The 26152-nt window shown below is 41.7% G+C and overlaps 1 protein-coding gene across 3 annotated transcripts in view; it reads right to left on the bottom strand.

Moving 5' to 3' along the window:
- Window positions 1-26152, bottom strand: part of LOC311101197 (CUB and sushi domain-containing protein 1-like) — a gene marked incomplete at both ends in the record, with an annotated part of 408327 nt that overhangs the window by 179286 nt on the left and 202889 nt on the right. The window lies entirely within an intron of this gene.

The raw sequence follows: 26152 nt of genomic DNA, 5'->3' as shown, positions 1-26152 counted from the left end.
GTTATATTTACTGTTCCACTTTATTTGTACAGTGAACAAAAATATAAACGCAACATGCAACAATTTCAAAGATTTTATTGAGTTACAGTTCATATAATGAAATCAGTCAATCTATGGATTTCACTTGACTGGTAGGAGCATGGATCCGAAAACCAGTCAGTATCTGGTGTGACCACCATTTGCCTCATGCAGCGAGACACATCTCCTTCGCATAGAGTTGATCAGGCTGTTGATTGTGGCCTGTGGAATGTTGTCCCACTCCTCTTCAATGGATGTGCAAAGTTACTGGACATTGGCGGGAACTGGAACATGCTGTCGTACACGTCGATCCAGAACATCCCAAACATGTTCAATGGGTGACATGTCTGGTGAGTGTGCAGGCCATGGAAGAACTGGAAAATGTTTAGCTTCCAGGAATTGTGTACCGATCCTTGCTACATGGGGCCGTGCATTATCATGCTGAAACATGAGGTGATGGCGGCGGATGAATGGCACAACAATGGGCCTCAGGATCTCATCACGGTATCTCTGTGCATTCAAATTGCCATCGATAAAATGCAACTGTTTTCATTGTACATTGCTTATGCCTGCCCATATCATATCACCATGGGGCACTCTGTTCACGAAGAGCACACTTCTCCAGCGTGCCAGTGGCTATCGAAGGTGAGCATTTGCCCACTGAAGTTGGTTACGACGCCGAACTGCAGCCAGGTCAAGACCTTGGTGAGGACGACGAACACGCAAATGAGCTTCCCTGAGACGGTTTCTGATAGTTTGTGCAGAAGTTATTCGGTTTAGAAGCGAACCGGATGGACATCATGAAAATGATCGGAGAGGTTGAGGGTAGAGGAAGTTCAGGAGTAAAAACAAGCAAAATAGAATTATTGTAAAATTGACTGTGTCCATAAAATGTATATAGTTTGTATAAGCTGGAAGTAGAGGCCTAAGCATTTTTGTTCACTAGTTTACTCCAATTGGGGAAGGGGTGGTGGGGTTGGAAAGTAATAAAGGGAAATATATATATATTTTTTGTATGTGTATGTATGTATGTGTATATGTATACAGTGGGGAGAACAAGTATTTGATACACTGCTGATTTTGCAGGTCATAGGTACACTTCAACTGTGAGAGACGGAATCTAAAACAAACATCCAGAAAATCACATTATATGATTGTTAAGTAATTAAAAATCCCAGAACCACACGGGGGGACCTAGTGAATGACCTGCAGAGAGCTGGGACCAAAGTAACAAAGCCTACCATCAGTAACACACTACGCCGCCAGGGACTCAAATCCTGCAGTGCCAGACGTGTCCCCCTGCTTAAGCCAGTACATGTCCAGGCCCGTCTGAAGTTTGCTAGAGTGCATTTGGATGATCCAGAAGAGGATTGGGAGAATGTCATATGGTCAGATGAAACCAAAATATAACTTTTTGGTAAAAACTCAACTCGTCGTGTTTGGAGGACAAAGAATGCTGAGTTGCATCCAAAGAACACCATACCTACTGTGAAGCATGGGGGTGGAAACATCATACTTTGGGGCAGTTTTTCTGCAAAGGGACCAGGACGACTGATCCGTGTAAAGGAAAGAATGAATAGGGCCATGTATCGTGAGATTTTGAGTGAAAACCTCCTTCCTTCAGCAAGGGCATTGAAGATGAAACGTGGCTGGGTCTTTCAGCATGACAATGATCCCAAACACACCGCCCGGGCAACGAAGGAGTGGCTTCGTAAGAAGCATTTCAAGGTCCTGGAGTGACCTAGCCAGTCTCCAGATCTCAACCCCATAGAAAATCTTTGGAGGGAGTTGAAAGTCCGTGTTGCCTAGCGACAGCCCCAAAACATCACTGCTCTAGAGGAATGGAGGAATGGGTATGGGCCAAAATACCAGTAGCAGTGTGTGAAAACCTTGTGAAGACTTACAGAAAACGTTTGACCTGTGTCATTGCCAACAAAGGGTATATAACAAAGTATTGAGAAACTTTTTTTATTGACCAAATACTTATTTTCCACCATAATTTGCAAATAAATTCATTAAAAATCCTACAATGTGATTTTATGGATTTTCTCAATCAGAAAGATTTCTGGCTACCAGGTGTCTTTTATACAGGTAACGAGCTGAGATTAGGAGCAATCAATCAATCCGATTCCAAATTCTCCACCATGGCCAAGACCAAAGAGCTCTCCAAGGATGTCAGGGACAAGATTGTAGACCTACACACGGCTGGAATGGGCTACAAGACCATCGCCAAGCCGCTTGGTGAGAAGGTGACAACTGTCAATCTCCCTCGGCCTGGGGCTCCATGCAAGATCTCACCTCATGGACTTGCAATGATCAAGAGACCGGTGAGGAATCAGCCCAGAACTACACGGGAGGATCTTGTCAATGATCTCAAGGCAGCTGGGACAATAGTCACCAAGAAAACAATTGGTAACACACTACGCCGTGAAGGACTGAAATCCTGCAGCGCCCGCAAGGTCCCCCTGCTCAAGAAAGCACATATACAGGGCCGTCTGAAGTTTGCCAATGAACATCTGAATGATTCAGAGGAGAACTGGGTGAAAGTGTTGTGGTCAGATGAGACCAAAATCGAGCTCTTTGGCATCAACTCAACTCGCCGTGTTTGGAGGAGGAGGAATGCTGCCTATGACCCCAAGAACACCATCCCCACCGTCAAACATGGAGGTGGAAACATTATGCTTTGGGGGTGTTTTTCTGCTAAGGGGACAGGACAACTTCACCGCATCAAATGGACGATGGACGGGGCCATGTACCGTCAAATCTTGGGTGATAACCTCCTTCCCTCAACCAGGACATTGAAAATGGGTCGTGGATGGGTATTCCAGCATGACAATGACCCAAAACATACGGCCAAGGCAACAAAGGAGTGGCTCAAGAAGAAGCACATTAAGGTCCTGGAGTGGCCAGGCCAGTCTCCAGACCTTAATCCCATAGAAAATCTGTGGAGGGAGCTGAACGTTCGAGTTGCCAAACGTCAGCCTCGAAACCTTAATGACTTGGAGAAGATCTGCAAAGAGGAGTGGGACAAAATCCCTCCTGAGATGTGTGCAAACCTGATGGCCAACTACAAGAAACGTCTGACCTCTGTGATTGCCAACAAGAGTTTTGCCACCAAGTACTAAGTCATGTTTTGCAGAGGGGTCAAATACTTATTTCCCTCATTAAAATGCAAATCAATTTATAACATTTTTGACATGCGTTTTTCTGTATTTTTTTGTTGTTATTCTGTCTCTCACTGTTCAAATAAACCTACCATTAAAATTATAGACTGATCATGTCTTTGTTAGTGGGCAAACGTACAAAACCAGCAGGGGATCAAATACTTTTTTCCCTCACTGTATGTATGTATGTATGTATGTATACAGTCGTGGTCAAAAGTTTTGAGAATGACAAAAATATTAATTTTCACAAAGTCTGCTGCTTCAGTTTTTATGATGGGAATTTGCATATACTCCAGAATGTCATGAAGAGTGATCAGATGAATTGCAAATAATTGCAAAGTCCCTCTTTGCCATGAAAATTAACTTAATCCCCAAAAAACATTTCCACTGCATTTCAGCCCTGCCACAAAAGGACCAGCTGACATCATGTCAGTGATTCTCTCGTTAACACAGGTGAGAGTGTTGACGAGGACAAGGCTGGAGATCACTCTGTCATGCTGATTGAGTTAGAATAACAGACTGGAAGCTTTAAAAGGAGGATGGTGCTTGAAATCATTGTTCTTCCTCTGTTAACCGTGGTTACCTGCAAGGAAACACGTGCCGTCATCATTGCTTTGCACAAAAAGGGCTTCACAGGCAAGGATATTGCTGCTAGTAAGATTGCACCAAAATCAACCATTTATCGGATCATCAAGAACTTCAAGGAGAGAGGTTCAATTGTTGTGAAGAAGGCTTCAGGGCGCCCAAGAAAGTCCAGCAAGCGCCAGGACCGTCTCCTAAAGTTGATTCAGCTGCGGGATCGGGGCACCACCAGTGCAGAGCTTGCTCAGGAATGGCAGCAGGCAGGTGTGAGTGCATCTGCACGCACAGTGAGGTGAAGACTTTTGGAGGATGGCCTGGTGTCAAGAAGGGCAGCGAGGAAGACACTTCTCTCCAGGAAAAACATCAGGGACAGACTGATATTCTGCAAAAGGTACAAGGATTGGACTGCTGAGGACTGGGGTAAAGTCATTTTCTCTGATGAATCCCTTTTCCGATTGTTTGGGGCATCCGGAAAACACCTTGTCCGGAGAAGACAAGGTGAGCGCTTCCATCAGTCCTGTGTCATGCCAACAGTAAAGCATCCTGAGACCATTCATGTGTGGGATTGCTTCTCAGCCAAGGGAGTGGGCTCACTCACAATTTTGCCTAAGAACACAGCTATGAATAAAGAATGGTACCAACACATCCTCTGAGAGCAACTTCTCCCAACCATACAAGAACAGTTTGGTGACGACCAATGCCTTTTCCAGCATGATGGAGAACCTTGCCACAAGGCAAAAGTGATAACTAAGTGGCTCGGGGAACAAAACATCGACATTTTGGGTCCATGGCCAGGAAACTCTCCAGACCTTAATCCCATTGAGAACTTGTGGTCAATCCTGTAGAGGCAGGTGGACAAACAAAAACCAACAAATTCTGACAAACTTCAAGCATTGATTATGCAAGAATGGGCTGCCATCAGTCAGGATGTGGCCCAGAAGTTAATTCACAGCATGCCAGAACGGATTGCAGAGGTCTTGAAAAAGAAGGGTATTGACTCTTTGCATAAACTTAATGTAATTGTCAATAAAAGCCTTTGACACTTATGGAATGCTTGTAATTATACTTCAGCATACCATAGTAACATCTGACAAAAATACCAAAAAACAATGAAGAAGCAAACTTTGTGAAGACCAAAACTTTTGACGACGACTGTATATATATATATATTTGCGAGAAATAAAACATGGGGGATTGGAAGTGATGCAGACAATTACATTGATGGAAGTTACAATCTATCTGCAATATTAAAGCTGATCTACCCTCCCCCCCAAAAATAATATATATACAATTGGATTTGATTTGATTTGAAGCTCTCTAACAGGGATGTAAACAAATGTGTGCACAACATTTGAGAGACATACTATGTTTTTGCGTATGAACATGGGACCAACACTTTACATGTTGCGTTTATATTTTTGTTCAGTATATTTTAATTAGACAAAGCTTAAATGTGGTAAAGTCTCTGTACAGGAGAACTACGACGTTGTAAATAGAAAGAGGTTAATTAATTGCTGAAGTATTTAAACATGCATCATTTCTTCATTTATTTTGTTAGTTGAAAAATTGAAATCGAATGGAATGCATCAATGTTCTCACACATAAATAAAAAACTCACTAGGGTAAAATGAAAACATCATCAATCTTAAAACAAAACATTGCCTGTCTTGTAGAATAGAACATCTCTACTTTAGCACAACCCAACAGATACCACAAATAAGGGACTATATTAATATTTTATTGTACATTATGCAAGTATCACTTTTATTGATCTTTAAGACACATTCCAAAACCTCAACTTCCAGGGATCATGTCAAAGAGCATTGTTACATCCTGTCAACTCCTAAACAATTGTGTCAAACTACTCAAATCAGCCTTGGGACCGGTCTGCAACACAAAATAAGGGGGAAACATTATTTTACCCTACACTGAGCATTGCTTTAATCTACACTTCTGATGCAATTCCGGATAGAATATCGATACTTTATGACACAAATAGATCATCAAATTATATATTAGAGTATACTATCTCTATCAGCGTTATCTCAAGGACAGATGGACTGTGCTTCGAGTTTACTAGATGGTTTATTTTTTCCCTCATTTCATCTAAGCACCAATAAACCTATCGTGGATGTTCCGGCTTAATTCAAATACAGTGAGGGAAAAAAGTATTTGATCCCCTGCTGATTTTGTACGTTTGCCCACTGACAAAGACATGATCAGTCTATAATTTTAATGGTAGGTTTATTTGAAAAGTCAAAGACAGAATAACAAAAACAACAAAAAAATCCAGAAAAACGCATGTCAAAAATGTTATAAATTGATTTGCATTTCAATGAGGGAAATAAGTATTTGACCCCTCTGCAAAACATTACTTAGTACTTGGTGGAAAAACCCTTGTTGGCAATCACAGAGGTCAGACGTTTCTTGTAGTTGGCCATCGGGTTTGCACACATCTCAGGAGGGATTTTGTCCTACTCCTCTTTGCAGATCTTCTCCAAGTCACTAAGGTTTCAAGGCTGACGTTTGGCAACTCGAACCTTCAGCTCCCTCCACAGATTTTCTATGGGATTAAGGTCTGGAGACTGGCCTGGCCACTCCAGGACCTTAATGTGCTTCTTCTTGAGCCACTCCTTTGTTGCCTTGGCCGTGTGTTTTGGGTCATTGTCATGCTGGAATACCCATCCACAACCCATTTTCAATGCCCTGGCTGAGGGAAGGAGGTTCTCACCCAAGATTTGACGGTACATGGCCCCATCCATCGTCCCTTTGATGTGGTGAAGTTGTCCTGTCCCCTTAGCAGAAAAACACCCCCCAAAGCATAATGTTTCCCCCTCCATGTTTGACGGTGGGGATGGTGTTCTTGGGGTCATAGGCAGCATTCCTCCTCCTCCAAACACGGCGAGTTGAGTTGATGCCAAAGAGCTCGATTTTGGTCTCATCTGACCACAACACTTACACCCAGTTCTTCTCTGAATCATTCAGATGTTCATTGGCAAACTTCAGACGGGCCTGTATATGTGCTTTCTTGAGCAGGGGGACCTTGCGGGCGCTGCAGGATTTCAGTCCTTCACGGCGTAGTGTGTTACCAATTGTTTTGAGATCATTGACAAGATCCTCCCGTGTAGTTCTGGGATGGTAGGTGAGATCTTGCATGGAGACCCAGGCTGAGGGAGATTGACAGTTATTTTGTCTTTCTTCCATTTGAGAATAATCGCACCAACTGTTGTCACCTTCTCACCAAGCTGCTTGGCGATGGTCTTGTAGCCCATTCCAGAGTTTGGAATCTGATTGATTGATTGCTTCTGTGTACAGGTGTCTTTTATACAGGTAACAAGATAAGATTAGGAGCACTCCCTTTAAGAGTGTGCTCCTAATCTCAGCTTGTTACCTGTATAAAAGACACCTGGGAGCCAGAAATCTTTCTGATTGAGAGGGGGTCAAATACTTATTTCCCTCATTAAAATGCAAATCAATTTATAACATTTTTGACATGCGTTTTTCTGGGTTTATTTGTTGTTATTCTGTCTTTGACTGTTCAAATAAACCTACCATTAAAATTATAGACTGATCATTTCTTTGTCAGTGGGCAAACGTACAAAATCAGCAGGGAATCAAATACTTTTTTCCCTCACTGTACATGTCATTCAATATAAATATATAACTGCATGCCCCGAATGCAAATGCTGCGTCCCTAGTGCTGCGTTCTGTGGACCTATGAAATAACTACTTCTGTGCTGATTAAAGCTTGAATGAGCTCAATGTCTAATTGCAGTTCCTAACTGGAAATAAAATCAATGGGGTACTGAAAGCCTGATACAAGCCCCCAGATTCAGTCTGGTAGCTGAGTCCTCCCCCTGCCGCCTTTCCCTTATGAATCAGACCGTCTCTGCCACGCTGCTAAACCACTGGATCAGACCATCTCTGTCACAGTACTGTCCTGCCTTAGACAAAACAAGCATAGGTACCGTACCTACACTAATGTTAATATAAACACATGAGTAATGAAGAGAAGACTCTAAGCCTGCACAATTAGCATAACCTATATTGCCCAAAATGTGTAAAATGATCAGGATTGGTTAAGATCTAGAGGACATTTTAAAAAGAGTTTGAAATGCAGCAGTTTTCCGGCATGGTTGTAATCAAAACCCTCATAAATTATTCCCGCCTCCGGATGGATGCTTCACCATTTGGGATTTTGAAATAAATGCTGTAACTGGTATTGGGAGTAATATAGTCTCTTTTTAGCACTGTCAAAACGAGGCTCTCAGCCTTCTTCATGAATCAAGGGATTACTACAAACACATGATTGTAATGGCTACATGAGCCAAGATGCAGTAGTTGAAAGACAATATGAAGATTTTCAGACACTCCAGATTTTCAGATTAAATAGTTATCTCATAGCTGGAATTCTATTAGCAACATTGAAAAAATATAGGCCAAATTCATTTGCAATGTGAAAATGTCAATTAGAAGAAGAAGGCCTCCAGACAGAAAAGTATGCCCATTGTCAGGCTGGTTCCCAGAGTAGCCCTCTACAAGATCTCCACCAGACTCTTCATCAACCATTTCCCTGACCACCTTCCTCTGATCAAGCCATGAACTGTCCTTCTCCACCAGACTCTTCATCAACCATTTCCCTGACCACCTTCCTCTGATCAAGCCATGAACTGTCCTTCTCCACCAGACTCTTCATCAACCATTTCCCTGACCACCTTCCTCTGATCAAGCCATGAACTGTCCTTCTCCACCAGACTCTTCATCAACCATTTCCCTGACCACCTTCCTCTGATCAAGCCATGAACTGTCCTTCTCCACCAGACTCTTCATCAACCATTTCCCTGACCACCTTCCTCTGATCAAGCCATGAACTGTCCTTCTCCACCAGACTCTTCATCAACCATTTCCCTGACCACCTTCCTCTGATCAAGCCATGAACTGTCCTTCTCCACCAGACTCTTCATCAACCATTTCCCTGACCACCTTCCTCTGATCAAGCCATGAACTGTCCTTCTCCACCAGACTCTTCATCAACCATCTCCCTGACCACCTTCCTCTGATCAAGCCATAAACTGCCCTTCTCCATCTTTGGAGGATGCATGCACTCAAAGACTTGGCCTCTATTGGTTGACCTAGCTTACTATAGCTAGGCTACTCATGATGATGTATCAAGTGCTTTGAAATTGTCATGAAAAGCACTATAGAAATTAAATAAATTATTTGTATTATTAAATCATGAGCAACAGCCTTTGGTGGAAAACAACATGTTACAGTATGTATGGTGTTCATTAAGGCCTATGGCACGTCTTCCCAATACAATTGGGATTTTCTCAAGGAATGACTCACTTTCCTTTAATCCCCATGCCAAATATACAGAGACTGATATTTCACCCTTAAAGGGAAAATCCACTTAAAAAATATATTTTGGTCAATTTTTCATTACAATCACAAAATGTTTTGCATGTCAGCAATCAAGTTAAGCTGTACAACTTTAAAACAGAAAATGGTCACTTGCCAATATTTTTTCTTTGATTTACTTATTTTTTTGCACTCTCTCCTGCACCGGCTCTATGGATACTCACTGGACTCACACACTCACACGTACTACACTGACACTAACACACACACACAGACACACACTACAGTGCATTCAGAAAGTATTCAGACCCCTTGACTTTTTCCACATTTTGTTACGTTACAGCCTTATTCTAAAATGGATTAAGTTGTTTTTTCACCTCTCATCAATCTACACACAATACCCCATAATGACCAACCAAAAACAGGTTTTTAGAAATGTTAGCAAAAAAAATAAAAAATAAAATAAGGGAAATATTACATTTACATAAGTATTCAAACCCTTTACTCAGTACTTTGTTGAAGCACCTTTGGCAGCGATTACAGCCTCGAGTCTTCTTGGGTATGACGCTACAAGCTTGGTACACCTGTATTGGGGAGTTTCTCCCATTCTTCTCTGCAGATCCTCTCAAGCTCTGTCAGATTGGATGGGAAGTGTTGCTGCACAGCTATTTTCAGGTCTCTCCATAGATGTTCGATCGGGTTCAAGTCCGGGCTCTGGCTGGGCCACTCAAGGACATTCAGAGACTCTCCTGCGTTGTCTTGGCTGTGTGCTTAGGGTCATTGTCCTGTTGGAAGGTGAACCATCACCCCAGTCTGAGGTCCTGAGCTCTCTGAAGCAGGTTTTCATCAAGGATCTCTCTGTACTTTACTCCGTTCATCTTTCCCTCGGTCCTGACTAGTCTCCCAGTCCCTGCTGCTGAAAAACATCCCCACAGCATGATGCTGCCACCACCATGCTTCACCGTAGGGATGGTGCCAGGTTAATGACAAGACAAGACCATGTGCATCTTTCAGTCATTCATTTAAGCCATTATTCATGTAAAGATCTGTTTGTTTTCAAGGATGAAGAATAAACCCTCTTTAATTCCAATCAATATACAGTACATGCACTTCCTCATTACAGGGCGCTCAATGAGTAACACAAGTTGGTTTTCAAGTAGGCCTAGATTTAAATGATTACCTATAATGTGAAAATGATGGGCATCCATTAAGATCTATCAGCCTCCACAACAAATTTACACTTTTTAACGACCTCTGAAATTACAGAAAATGCACTGTCAACAGACTGGATTTGCTTCCCCTCGCTGCCTGCCCAAACGGATTCCATCACTGGCCAGCTAAATGTAACATCCCCTGCAGTGTGTTTTGGTTCAGAGAAGAGGGCTGCTCCAGAACTTCTCTCTGTTGGAGATGTGATGAAAAGATGTGATGAGACACTACCTTGCAGTCCCTCACACTCAATAGCAATGTGTAGATGTTGGTAAGTCAACGAGTGGCATTTATGAAAACATTTCCACTAAAAAAAAGTATGTAACTAGTGGTCATTCAACCAAATATCACATAAAATACAGAATGGGACAGCTCTTTTCTGTGGCAGTACTTTGGTTGGATTCATTGTCGTTCCCATACAGTTTGTGGCCCTACTGAGGTTCCATCCAGGCACAAACTATCAATTCCCATTTAATGGGGGATGACAGATGTAAATGTGACTGTAAATGTGACTGCAAGCTGTTAAATGAAGATGCATTAAGTCGGAAGAGGATATAAGTCAATTTCCCACAGACCTTGTTGCTCAGGAGGCTGTTCATTATTCCCCATCAGCTCAGAGGTTTGTTGGTAACCTTAGCGTCTGTTTTGCCCCATGATTCATTTGCCTTGTTCGAACGAATCCCATGGCATGACTGGACTAGCAGTCATGGGTCATTTCTGGTATTGTTTTGACTGCCCTGAGCTGATAGGTCTACATCAGCTCACCGGACAAACACATTAAGTGTGACAGAGAGAGTTGGGGAAATTCTTGAAATGCATGAACTTTACAATCCTTCCAAAATGCAATCTGGAGTTACATATTTGTAATACCCTGTTAAAACCATGTATTAGAAAACTGTTTCAATACAGCCTTTGCTGGTTTGCCTTGCATCAAACACGTGTGTGGTTTCATGTGCAAACTTCACAGAAACAACCTGTCAATCATTTAAGAGTCACTGTTGGTCGAATTCTTTAATGTACAGTCCACTTAAATATGTCAACCTTTACGTTCATGTGAACTAAAGTAACCCTGGTTTAGCCAATTAGAAGCCTTGTGTCTGGCTGTACTGACAGCATGGTAAAAATTGTGTTTGGTTACCCAGCTAGAAAGATGGTCCTCGAATGGAGAGGAAGAAATCTGCATATAAAAAAATGAATCACTTCATGGGCACAAACCTCTCAGTGTTGCTGCCAGCAGCCTAAACCCACTGGGCACACACTGGATGAATCAACGATGTTTCGACGTCATTTCAATAAAATTACGTTGAACCTACGTGGAATAGACATTGTATGACGTCTGTGCCCAGTGGGAAGCCTCTTCAGCAGAATCACATTTGTCTTTTGAATATCAGTGCGCTCTTGAGAAAGGGCTTATCGGACAAGCGGAACCATGCATTGCCAGACAATGCATTGCCAGACCCCTAAAGAGGATGTTTACTTTTAAAGCATCAGCAGATATTGATCCTTGCACCCTCAGTGAAATTAAAGTGGGAGAGAGAAATGTGTTCTGTCTTTTTCTTTTATGGGGGCTTTCTCTTTTATGGTCAACCCACACGTTATTGAGAATGGGATCTGACAGTGTGCACAGGGGGTGGCAGAATGATGTGTGAGTTGGTCTTAGACTGTGTTTGCATGGTTACATTGTAATGACTCAAGTGGCAAGTGGTAATACAGTCAACCTACTGCCTTGTGACTAATATGGAACTGATAGTGTAGGTTTCTTCATTGACATGCGTGGAAACAAATTATATGATATTTCTTTTTATTTCTTTTTTTACCACAAATGCACATCAAAGTATGAAAAAAGCAAGCGATAGCTATCCCAGGTTGTCACCCTGCTTGGAAACCTACTTGTGTCTTTTGGACAAGAATTTGCTGAGTCTTGACGTTATGATTTATTGAGTTTAGCCTTCAATTCCTAAACACATCCAAAACCATGGTGTTCAGTTGTCATGAATTCCTGCTGAGGATCAACTGAGGGATCTGTATTATGCAGTACATTGAGACCAGAAAAAAAAAACTATTAGAACTGAATTAGCACTGCCACAAAAACAGCACTGCCACAAAAACAGACAAAGCTAACATACTTTTTTTCATATGATGATATATTATTTTAATGTAATTTCACTTGATAATAATAAAAGGAATGTGTTTTTCATTTTCCCTTTACATAGCTCAATCCATTAAATATAAAATAACAAATATCTAGCCCATGGCGATAAAACCATAAAGACACATGTCGTCTGTATATAATAAGTGCTGCTGGGAAAGGGACAACATGCACATCGTGCGAAGACTAGCACTTTTCCAAAAATACATGTGGAAATAATCATTAACATACTATACGTATCAATGTCGTTGATATCTGTCAAGTTACAAGAGTATCATGTTGTGCTCTAACAAAAATAGCAGGTCAATAACTTTGAATCAATAGCTTTGGAAAGTTAAGCATGTGGGCAATATCATAATTTTCAGTCAATAATCACTGCAGCTAATGCTCTGATAGGTATATTATCCTCATATTGATGTTCTTCATAACACGTTTTATTGCTTCAGTCCATGCTGCGAAAATGGCCATTCACATGGGAACGTCTAGACAAGGACTACCACCAATCAAGGATATTGATTTGATGAGGGTAGTTATTTGCCATCTCTCTTACCAAGTTTACTTTGAAAACCGACATGCCAAATACTGTCATACCTTGTTATTTTGAATTTCCTTGTGTGAAAGCTTCTTTTGGAGTTGAAAATGGATCCAGCTCTACATATACAAAACCCACACACAGACACGTTCAGACAGATCTTCAAAACCCACACACAGACACGTTCAGACAGATCCTGAAAACACACCAGGTCAGTAAAACAATATACAGATGAATTGGTAAGAATTGCCTGTTACCGCTACAACATACAGTATAAAAACACAAGCGGCCTCATTCACAGAAGTCACCTCTCCAGTCACAGATTACAGTCAATTTGCATATCAACATTAACAAATTCACCATAGGCACAATTGTATAAAGGTTGATCATTATAACTCAATTAATTTGAATGTTATCCAGCCACAGTGTGTTGTGTAGACAAGTCTTGACCTTTATATAATGACCTTTATCTATGACCTTTCAAAGCTGTATCTCAATTAGAATATTTTGCATCTTCAAAACAGCTTGGGATCATAAAAAGAAAAAGTACAGTCTAAATGTATATATACTGTATATATATATATATATATATATATATATACATACATATATATATATATATATATATATATATATATATATATATATATATATATATACACTGAATCAAAATATAAACGCAACATGTAAAGTGTTGGTCCCATGTTTCATGAGCTGAAATAAAAGATCCCAGAAATTTTCCATACGCACAAAAAATGTATTTCTCTCAAATTTTGAGCACACATTTTAGGGAGCATTTCTCCTTTGCCAAGATAATCCATCCACCTGACAGATGTGGCATATCAAGAAGCTGATTAAATAGCATGATCATTACACAGGTGCACCTTGTGCTGGGTACAATAAAAGGACACTCTAAAATGTGCAGTTTTGTCACACAGTACAATGCCAAAGATGTCTCAAGTTTTGAGGAAGCGTGGAATTGGCATGCTGATGGCAGGAATGTCCACCAGAGCTGTTGCCAGATAATTTAATGTTAATTTCTCTACCATAAGCTGCCTCCAACGTCGTTTTAGAGAATTTGGCAGTACGTCCAACGGGCCTCACAACCGCAGACCACGTGTAACCATGCCAGCCCAGGACCTCCACATCCGACTTCTTCACCTGCGGTATTGTCTGAGACCAGCCACCCGGACAGCTGATGAAACTGTGGGTTTGCACAACCAAAGAATCGTCATCCTCACCAGGGTCTTGACCTGACTGCAGTTCGGTGTCGTAACCGACTTCAGTTGGCATATGCTCACCTTCGATGGCCACTGGCACGCAGGAGAAGTGTGCTCTTCACGGATGAATGCTGGTTTCCACTGTACCGGGCAGATGGCAGACAGCGTGTATAGCGTTTTGTGGGCGAGCAGTTTGCTGATGTCAACGTTGTGAACAGAGTGCCCCATGGTGGCGGTGTGGTTATGTTATGGGCAGGCATAAGCTACGGACAATGAACACAATTGCATTTTATCAATGGCAATTTGAATGCATAGATACACCGTGACGAGATCCTGAGGCCCATTGTCGTGCCATTCATCTGCCGCCATCACTTCATGTTTCAGCATGATAATGCACTGCCCCACGTCGCAAGGATCTGTACACAATTCCTCCAAGCTGAAAATGTCCCAGTTCTTCCATGGCCTGCATACTCACCAGACATGTCACCCGTTGAGCATGTTTGGGATGCTCTGGATTGACTTGTAGGACAGCGTGTTCCAGTTCCCGCCAATATCCAGCAACTTCGCACAGCCATTGAAGAGGAACAACATTCCACAGGCCACAATCAACAGCCTGATCAACTCTATGCGAAGGAGATGTGTCACACTGCATGAGGCAAATGGCGGTCACACCAGATACTGACTGGTTTTCGGATCCATGCCCCTACCTTTTTTTTAAGGTATCTGTGACCAACAGATGCATATCTATATTCCCAGTCATGTGAATTCCATAGATTAGGGCCTAATGAATTCATTTAAATTGACAGATTTCCTTATATGAAGTGTAACGCAGTAAAATCTTTGAAATTGGTGCGTTTATATTTTTGTTCAGTGAGTGTACAAAACTTTAGGAACACCTTCCTAATATTGAGTTGCACCCCCTTTTGCCCTCAGAACTGCCTGAGGCATGGATTCATTGAGGCATGGATTACAAGGTGTCGAAAGCGTTCCACAGGGATGCTGGCCCATGTTGACGCCAATGCTTCCCACAGTTGTGTCAAGTTGGCTGGATGTCCTTTGGGTGGTGGACCATACTTGATACAGACTGAAAACTGTTGAGCGTGAAAAACACAGCAGCGTTGTAGTTCTTGAACACTTTCAAAGATATATATATTGTAACGATTTACTTTGACAACATATCAATAACAGATTCATTAAACATCTATAAGCATTTCATAAACATGTTACAAGAGGTCCCAACTGCATTATTAAAGGCTAGTTAATTATATCCATAGTATAGGGTCCCCTGTAGCTCAGTTGGTAGAGCATGGCGCTTGCAACGCCAGGGTTGTGGTTTCGTTTCCCACGGGGGGCCAGTATGAAAAATGTATGCACTCACTAACTGTAAGTCGCTCTGGATAAGAGCGTCTGCTAAATGACTAAAATGTAAAATGTATATCTATAGCACATTTATATCATGCTATGCAAGAGCTTATATTTAGGTCTCTTAATAGATGCATCATTACAATGACAGCGTAGTGTCATCGTTATGGCTGTTCTCAAAAGTGTGCTTCTGCCATACCAGTGTCAGTGAATATGCCAAAGGCCAACCACGTTTTGAAAATTATGCTGATATATATGCCTGTACCAACCCCATTTCCCCCATCTGCCGGTATAGGCCTGTGACTTACCTTCTTCTTCTTCTCACTGAGGTCAATGGTGCGTGAAAATCCCCACAGGGTTGAATCCTCAGGGTACATTTTACAGATCAAATCATGTAGTTGAGGGTCATATCATAACTCACAACTCATTAACAGCACTCCTCCAGATCAAAATTAAGTTGGTCATACTGGTCTATAACGCACACACGAAAGGTCTATGTATGAATTATACGCAAAGTAAAGTAAAATCTATTTCACCATTCGTAAAGCATTTATAGCTAAGCCCTTCATGGTAATTAACTGTGCAGTTTGCATTCGGAAAGAATTTAGACCCGTTGACTTTTTCCACATTTTGTTACGTTACAGCCTTATTCTAAAATGGATTAAATAGTTTTTTACCCCTCATCAATCTACACACAATACCCCATAACGACAAAGTAAAAACAGGTTTTTAGAAATGTTTGCAAAAAAAATACATAATAATAACTGAAATATTATATTATAGTATTCAGACCCTTAACTCAGTACTTTGTTGAAGCACCTTCGCAGCGATTACAGCCTCAAGTCTTCATGGGTATGGCACACCTGTATTTGGGGAGTTCCTCCAATTCTTCTCTGCAGATCCTCTCAAGCTTTGTCAAGGTGGAAGGGGAGTGTTCCTGCACAGGTATTTTCAGGTCTCTCCAGAGATGTTCGATCGGGTTCAAGTCCGAGCTCTGGCTGGGCCACGCAAGGACATTCAGAGACTTGTCACGAAGCCGTTCCTGCGCTGTCTTGGCTGTGTGCTCAGGGTCGTTGTCCTGCTGGAAGGTGAACCTTCGCTCTGGAGCAGGTTTTCATCAAGGATCTCTCTGTACTTTGCTCCGTTCATCTTTCCCTTGATCTTGACTAGTCTCCCAGTCCCTGCCGCCGAAAAACAACCCCACAGCATGATGCTGCCACCACCATCCTTCAATGTAGGGATGGTGCCAGGCTTCCTCCAGATGTGACTTTTGGCATTCAGGCCAAAGAGTTCAATCTTGGTTTCATCAGACAAGAGAATCTTGTTTCTCATGGTCTGAGAGTCCTTCAGGTCCCTTTTGGCAAACTCCAAGTGGGCTGTCAAGTGCCTTTTACTGAGGAGTGGCTTCCGTCTGGCCACTCTACCATAAAGGCCTGATTGGTGGAGTGCTGCAGAGATGGTTGTCCTTCTGGAAGGTTCTCACATCTCCACAGAGGAACTCTAGAGCGCTGTCAGTGACACACCTACTCATTCAAGTTTGGACACACCTACTCATTCAAGGGTTTTTCTTTATTTTTACTATTTTCTACATTGTAGAATAACAGTGAAGACATCAAAACTATGAAAAAACACATATGAAATCATGTAGTAACAAAAAAAGTGTTAAACAAATCAAAATATATTTTAGATTTTAGATTATTAAATTTTAGACCATCTCAATTGGGTTGAGGTCGGGTGATTGTGGAGGCCAGGTCATCTGAAGCAGCACTCCATCACTCTCCTTTTTTGTCAAATAGGCCTTACACAGCCTGGAGGTGTGTTGGGTCATTGTCCTGTTGAAAAACAAATGATAGTCCTGCTAAGCGCAAACCAGTAGGGATGGCGGATCGCTGCGAAATGCTTTGGTAGCCATGCTGGTTAAATGTGCCATGAATTCTAAATAAACCACCGACAATGTCACCAGCAAAGCACCCCCACACCATCACACCTCCTCCTCCATGTGGAACCACACATGTGGAGATCATCCGTTCACCTACTCTGCGTCTCACAAAGACACGGCGGTTTGAACCAAAAATGTCAAATTTGGACTCATCAGACCAAAGGACAGATTTCCACTGGTCTAATGTCCATTGCTCGTGTTTCTTGGCCAAAGCAAGTTTCTTCTTATTATTGGTGTCCTTTAGTAGTGGTTTCTTTGCAGCAATTTGACCATGAAGGCCTGATTCATTTATTTGGGCTGCAATTTCTGAGGCTGGTAACTCTAATGAAGTTATCCTCTGCAGCAGAGGTAACTATGGGTCTTCCTTTCCTGTGGCGGTCCTCATGAGAGCCAGTTTCATCATAACGCTTGAGGGTTTTTGCGACCGCACTTGAAGAAACTTTCAAAGTTCTTGAAATGTTCCGTATTGACTGACCTTCATGTCTTGACGTAATGATGGACTGTCGTTTCTCTTTGCTTATTTGAGCAGTTCTTGCCATAATATGGACTTGGTCTTTACCAAATAGGGCTATCTTCTGTATACCCCCCTACCTTGTCACAACTGATTGGCTCAAACGCATTAAGAAATAAATACATTCCACAAATTAACTTTTAACAAGGCACACCTGTTAATTGAAATGCATTCTAGATGACTACCTCATGATCCTGGTTGAGAGAATGCCAAGAGTGTGCAAAGCTGTCATCAAGGCAAAGGGTGGCTACTTTGTTTAACACTTTTTTGCTTACTACATGATTCCATATGTGTTTTTTTCATAGTTTTGATGTCTTCACTATTATTCTACAATGTAGAAAATAATAAAAAATTAAGAAAAATCCTTGAATGAGTAGGTGTGTCCAAACTTTTGACTGGTACTGTAGGTAGGGGTAAAAGTGACTAGGCAATCCGGATAGATAAACAGAGTAGCAGCAGAGTATGTGAAGTGTGAAAAAGTGTGAAAGCGCATCTATGTGTGTGTGTGTGTGTGTGTGTTTGTGTGTGTGTCTATGTGTGTGAGCGTATGTAAATCCGCAGACACTCGGCCCTCCGTGGAATGAGTTTGACACATGCCAACTAGGCCTACTATCCCCTCCTATACCTTAGCTGGCATCATTGATGTTGTGTCAGATTGTAACCAGCCATAATGAACCTTATAGGCTACAGTGAGGGAAAAAAGTATTTGATCCCCTGCTGATTTTGTACGTTTGCCCACTGACAAAGACATGATCAGTCTATCATTTTAATGGTAGGTTTATTTGAACAGTGAGAGACAGAACAACAACAAAAAAATCCAGAAAAACGCATGTCAAAAATGTTATAAATTGATTTGCATTTTAAATGAGGGAAATAAGTATTTGACCCCTCTGCAAAACATGACTTAGTACATGGTGGCAAAACCCTTGTTGGCAATCACAGAGGTCAGACATTTCTTGTAGTTGGCCACCAGGTTTGCACACATCTCAGGAGGGATTTTGTCCCACTCCTCTTTGCAGATCTTCTCCAAGTCATTAAGGTTTCGAGGCTGACGTTTGGCAACTCGAACCTTCAGCTCCCTCCACATATGTTTTATGGGATTAAGGTCTGGAGACTGGCTAGGCCACTCCAGGACCTTAATGTGCTTCTTCTTGAGCCACTCCTTTGTTGCCTTGGGCGTGTGTTTTGGGTCATTGTCATGCTGGAATACCCATCCACGACCCATTTTCAATGCCCTGGCTGAGGGAAGGAGGTTCTCACCCAAGATTTGACGGTACATGGCCCCGTCCATCGTCCCTTTGATGCGGTGAAGTTGTCCTGTCCCCTTAGCAGAAAAACACCCCCAAAGCATAATGTTTCCACCTCCATGTTTGACAGTGGGGATGGTGTTCTTGGGGTCATAGGCAGCATTCCTCCTCCTCCAAACACGGCGAGTTGAGTTGATGCCAAAGAGCTCGATTTTGGTCTCATCTGACCACAACACTTTCACCCAGTTCTCCTCTGAATCATTCAGATGTTCATTGGCAAACTTCAGACGGGCCTGTATATGTGCTTTCTTGAGCAGGGGGACCTTGCGGGCTCTGCAGGATTTCAGTCCTTCACGGCGTAGTGTGTTACCAATTGTTTTCTTGGTGATTATGGTCCCAGCTGACTTGAGATCATTGACAAGATCCTCCCGTGTAGTTCTGGGCTGATTCCTCACCGTTCTGATGATCATTGCAACTCCACGAGGTGAGCTCTTGCATGGAGCCCCAGGCCGAGGGAGATTGACATGTCTTTTGTGTTTCTTCCATTTGCGAATAATCGCACCAACTGTTGTCACCTTCTCACCAAGCTGCTTGGCGATGGTCTTGTAGCCCATTCCAGCCTTGTGTAGGTCTACAATCCTGTCCCTGACATCCTTGGAGAGCTCTTTGGTCTTGGCATTGGTGGAGAGTTTGGAATCTGATTGATTGACAACCCTTTAAGAGTGTGCTCCTAATCTCATCTCGTTACCTGTATAAAAGACACCTGTGAGCCCGAAATCTTTCTGATTGAGAGGGGGTCAAATACTTATTTCCCTCATTAAAATGCTAATCAATTTATAACATTTTTGACATGCGTTTTTCTGGATTTTTTTGTTGTTATTCAGTCTCTCACTGTTCAAATAAACCTACCATTAAAATTATAGACTGATAATTTCTTTGTCAGTGGGCAAACGTACAAAATCAGCAGGGGATCAAATACATTTTTCCCTCACTGGGCTATATAGCCTTGGCTAGAGGTTCAACAATTTGCAGCTCTGATTTTCTCCCCATCATAACGTCAAGGAGGTAAATAACTCAAATAATAATAATGGCTTCCTTGAAAAGGGGCAAGTGAGCTTTACAAAAATGCCAGAAGTATTACTATACTAGTATTGAAGTATTACTATACTAGTATTGAAGTATTACTATACTAGTATTGAAGTATTGCTATACTAGTATTGAAGTATTACTATACTAGTATTGAAGTATTACTGTACTAGTATTGAACTATTACTGTACTAGTATTGAAGTATTACTATACTAGTATTGAAGTATTACTATACTAGCATAGAAGTATTGCTGTACTCAACAAATCGCATTAGTTTGACCCATAGGAAAAAAGCAACTGCAACTCGCATTTGCGGACCGTGGCGCGAGAGCGACAACACAGATAAATAAATAACAGAAAAAATAGCCTTCATGAAAGTAAGAGCGCGAGTAAACACTATTGTTTCTAGTTGAGGTTAGTTACAAGTCAAGTCACCTGGCTTCGCATCAGTTCAAATGATTGATGAGTGACTGAAGTGACTGCCTGGGAGCTGTGTGGGAGAGCCGGGCAGATCAGCTCAATCAGACCACATGACTGAAAGATGTCAATTCTGCCAATGAGAGGATTGCTGTATACATGCATGCTTCTGATTGGACAAAACAGACGGAAAGGAGCTTCATGTCAAATTAAATTTTACATTTTAGTCATTTAGCAGACGCTCTTATCCAGAGCGACTTACAGTTAGTGAATACATATATATATTTTTGTATTTTTTTTTTTTTTTTCATACTGGTCCCCCGTGGGAATCGAACCCACAACCCTGGCGTTGCAAACGCCATGCTCTATCAACTGAGCTACATCCCTGCCAGCCATTCCCTCCCCTACCCTGGACAACGCTAGGCCAATTGTGCGCCGCCCATGAGTCTCCCGGTCGCGGCCGGTTGCGACAGAGCCTGGATTCGAACCAGGATCTCTAGTGGCACAGCTAGCACTGCGATGCAGTGCCTTAGACCACTGCGCCACTCAGGAGACCTAAATTTCCATTAGTCTCACTTGGAATTCTCGCCTTGTCACATTTCTGTCAACTAAAATGAAATGTAATTTGTAATAGTTATGTTTTTTTTCCAGGGCATCTCATCTCATTATTGTCATAGTTTTAGTCAGGATAAATAGGTTGTTGACAACTATTTTTCATCATAGTTATTGTTGACGAAATGAACACTGCGTGGGAGGGGGACTCATTATACAGTGTATGTATAGATTTACTGCATATCTGCCAGCAATATACAGGTAATTGCCTAAATAAAGGAAACACTTGAGTAAATGAGGGATACATAGTATATTGAAAGCAGGTGCTTCCACACAGATGTGGTTCCTGAGTTATTTAAACAATTAACATCCCATCATGCTTAGGGTCATGTATAAAAATGCCCAGTTGCCCAATATTTTGGCTACCATAGATTGAAGAAGAGATATCAGTGAGGGGTCTCAAAGGAGCATAGGGGGTTTAAAGGGTGTCTGTGTATGTGTGTGTGTGTGTGTGTGTGTGTGTGTGTGTGTGTGTCTCAGTTACCAGATCTCAACCCAACTGAATACTTACGGGAGTTTCTGGAGCGGCACCTGAGACAGTGTTTTCCACCACAAAGCACCAAATGATGGATTTTCTCATGGAACAATGGTGTCACATCCCGCGAATAGCGTTCAAGACACTTGTAGAATCTTTGCCACGGCGCATTGAAGCTTTTCTGGTGGCTCGTGGTGGCCCAACACCCTACACTCTTAGAAAAAAGGGTTCCAAAAGGGTTCTTTCGGCTCTCTCCATAGGAGAACCCTTTCTGGTTCCAGGTAGAACCCTTTTTGGTTCCAGGTAAAACCATTTTGGGTTCCATGTAGAACCCTCTGTGGAAAGGGTTGTACATGGAACCCAAAATGGTTCTACTAGGAACCAAAAGGGTTCTACCTGGAACCAACAAGGGTTCTTCAAAGGGTTATCCTATGGTGAAAGCCGAAGAACCCTTTTAGGTTCTAGATAGCACCTTTTTTTCTAAGAATGTATTAAGACACTATATGTTGGTGTTTCTTTTATTTTGGCAGTTACCTGTACAAAGCAATACTGAAAACAGTATTCACATTTTTACAACATTTACATTTGATTACTTTGTGGCCCAGAAACCCATTTTTCCCACTAGTGATTTGGATATTCCTCTCTACTCAATCTTTTCAACAGATGGATATGCACCTGCATAATCTAATCCAAGAGACACAGCTTGACACAGAGCGCCAACATGAATGGCACATTTGGGGACACATAATTTTTCACCCTGCACTTTGTGGCAATGGAAGGTCCTATTCTATTGGCCAAGGATTTCTTCTTTCACACGCTGTGTGGTGCTACGACATCCCTGATAGTTGTATGTACAAATCTGTTTATAATGGCCATCTGAGCTTCTGGAGGACAAATCTGTTACTATGCAACTCAATTAAAAACATGGTTACTCACTCCTTCTCTGACCCTAATTTAGTCACACTAGTGATAGAATGGTATTACAACATTGATATAGATACAGTAATTACAAGCCAATTCAGACCACAATCTGCCCCTGCACCCACTGTGTATTGCACTCTATATCCACCCATTCTGATAAGAGACAATTTCATCCAACCAGACAATGTCCCTTTGTGACAGTAGAGAATTTTCTTTTACATTTTTTTTTTTTAGTCATTTAGCAGACGCTCTTATCCAGAGAGACTTACAGTTAGTGAGTGCATTCATTTTTTCATACTGGCCCCCCGTGGGAAACGAACCCACAACCCTGGCATTGCAAGCGCCATGCTCTACCAACTGAGCTACACGGGGCATGTAATCCTGCTATCCAAAATATGTTTTAAAAGTGTGAAGGGAATTCAGTCAACTTGATTATGGTCCTGGATTCAAAATCACTATACCAGTAGTGCCTGGCTACACCAACAGGGACGGCTTGTTCAATAGGGCGATATGGGCGACGCACTGCCAAACGGGAAAAGGAAGGGATTTTTTTTCTAATCAATTATTTAAAAAAAAAAAAAAAAAAAAAAAAAATATATATATATATTTTTTTTTTAAATAAATTTATAAAAAATTATATCACGGCAACAGCAGTTATCAGTGTTCACGTCTGATCTGACAGCCACTAAATGTCAAATCAGGCTAAAGTCGTGCTTCAAATGGCCCCGCCCGTTTTTTGGGCGATTTCAGTCAGGTTGAAAATCGCCCAGAAGTCTCTCATAGCCTGTCATGTAAAATCTATTTTTTTCACATTTCAAAGCTTTCAATACATTCTCTATGGGTGTCTGTGGGCTTGCACTTACGCGCTTTCGTCATACATAACGTAACCACGAATGAACGTAACTAAGAAAAGACCAGGTAGCAGCCTCAATCAATTCACTACTACTATCAAAATGGCTAGGCTTCAGTCCAACTCGATTGTGTCTTTGAAAGAAGTTCCTTTTTGTCGGCGAACAAATTAAGATAAATTGGCAACGAAACAATTAGGACCTCCCAGACCAAATTTAATAATTCAACAGGTTTCTACTAAAGGCGGAAAGTCCTACACCCGAGGATTTTCCAAAAATTGGTACGAACGAAAAAAGACATTGCGACTCACTCAACTGGATGACGAGGGATACAGGCTAGCTGTCCGCCGCCACAACGATGAGGTTAGTGTTGATAATCACAAGTTTACTGGATGTGGATATGGTGTAATAAAGGCAGTTTATTCAGAGGTAAATATATCTGGAATCGCGTTCACGGACCCGTTCGTCAAACTCTTAGGGAGCTATACATTAAGCCCCATTACTTACCATATCAGATAAGAGAAATTGCTGCAGCTACATATATTTTACATCCTGGCCCTACATAGTACACTATTTGCATCACTTACCAAAATATTACATGTGGTCATATATGCTTGGAAAGTGGAGATGCCATAGAACGTCAAAAAAGTAAACATTGCTGGAGACACATTGTCGTTTTGGAGAAGACATCGCGTTTGCTAGCGAAGAGATTTGTTGTGGCAAATGAACTTGGCCTGGGAATTGCCAGGAACCTCACGATAAGATATATGCATCAGCATTGCGAGTCTCATGATTCTATACGTATTGCGATTCGATACTGTGATTTTATTGCGCACCATATGTCTGTTGCAGAGGGATCAGAAAGCCATGAGAACGAGTTTTGATCAGTCATGGAAATAAAAGTGCTGAAAACTAATTGGCTCCCAATGTGAAAAGATTGAGAACAAGCTATGAAGGAACAATAATGGTGTTTTGGTGCAGGTACAGCCAACTAGCGCTAAAATATTGCGATATTGTCAATACAGTATATCGTAAAGTATCACTATGTAACTCGATTTCTTTCACCCCAATCCCTCAAATTAACGGTAAATAACTGAATTGTTTGCCCCACATTTAGCTAAGATGATTAGCTAGCCAGCTAAAATGTTTTATTTAGTTAGCAGTCGCATCTACAATAGTTTACTGTCAATAACATGTCTCCAAAAATGACGTGGTGTCTCCAATTGTGTTGACATTTTACAATTGCAATGCGCATCCATGAGTATCCACTTTCTGTAGCTCAGCTGGTAGAGCATGGTGCTTGTAACGCCAAGGTAGTGGGTTCGATCCCCGGGACCACCCATACACAAAAATGTATGCACGCATGACTGTAAGTCGCTTTGGATAAAAGCGTCTGCTAAATGGCATATTATTATTATTATTATTATCTGAAGAGAGCCCCGAAACATTGTGTGCAGACATTTTATGCAATAAATGAAGTAGGTTCAATCTAGTAGTTCTGATCTTCTGATTGGTCCTGATGAGTTGGGCGAGGTCACCTCCAGGCTACTGTCACTGTTGCATTGGCTCTGAGTCGGGTTCTCTGTCTTCAAATGTTCAGCCTAAGAGAGGGGATTTTTGTGTGTGTGTGTGTGTGTGTGTGTTTAACAGTGATGATGTGTGTGTGTGTGTTTAACAGTGATGATGTGTGTGTGTGTGTGTGTGTGTTTGTGTGTGTGTGTGTCCTCAGAGCAAGAACTCGTGAGTTGGAAGAACTGAGAGGCCTATGGCGTGGGTGTTGTCCTTGGCCACCTGCTGACAAGGCTGACAAGATAGGACCCTTTTGTCCATTGTTATTGGATAGGAACAGAACTTATAACCAGCTCCTGACCTAAATAGATCTTAGCACAACATTTTACTCAACATATCATATTCCATATTCACTATAACAAATATATTTACTACGACATTAGCAAGAACCGCCACATCCTCAGCCGGCTAATCCAGTGTGTGAAGTTTTGCGGAGTGTTTGAGTTAGCTTTGCGAGGCAAAGATGAAACTGAGGGCTCCACCAACCCTGGTAAGCCAACACTTTTGAGATCAGTCAATAAATGCTTCTGGTATTGACTTATATGCTGCCCCTGTCTTCATGTTGTTGCTGGACATATCTTTTTTTTAAATGTGTGTAGGTCACCTAAATCATCAGAAAAATTGCCCCTCCTGAGAATTTTTTCAGGAGCCGCCACTGTACACCAATGTACCCGATTGGCGCATTTATTTATTTCTGGACGTATTAAGTATCAGTGATTATATCTAAGGAAACATTGGTTTGATTGATGGTTTCCCTTATCTTGACATTCATAGTGTGTCTCAACACACACGGTTCCTGCTCTATCCTAAGCTTTTTACCTTTGATGCAATAGAAATGGATGAACAAGTATATGGTCTGTCTAGAGTCTAGACGATAAATAGATAGAACATGTGTTTTCAGTTTGACCAGTAGCTTGAATTTGGAGGATCAG

Source organism: Coregonus lavaretus (genome assembly GCF_964263955.1).
Source record: "Coregonus lavaretus genome assembly, chromosome: 25".
NCBI classification, from domain to species: domain Eukaryota; kingdom Metazoa; phylum Chordata; class Actinopteri; order Salmoniformes; family Salmonidae; genus Coregonus; species Coregonus lavaretus.
This window is presented reverse-complemented; position numbering and strand designations above follow the sequence as displayed.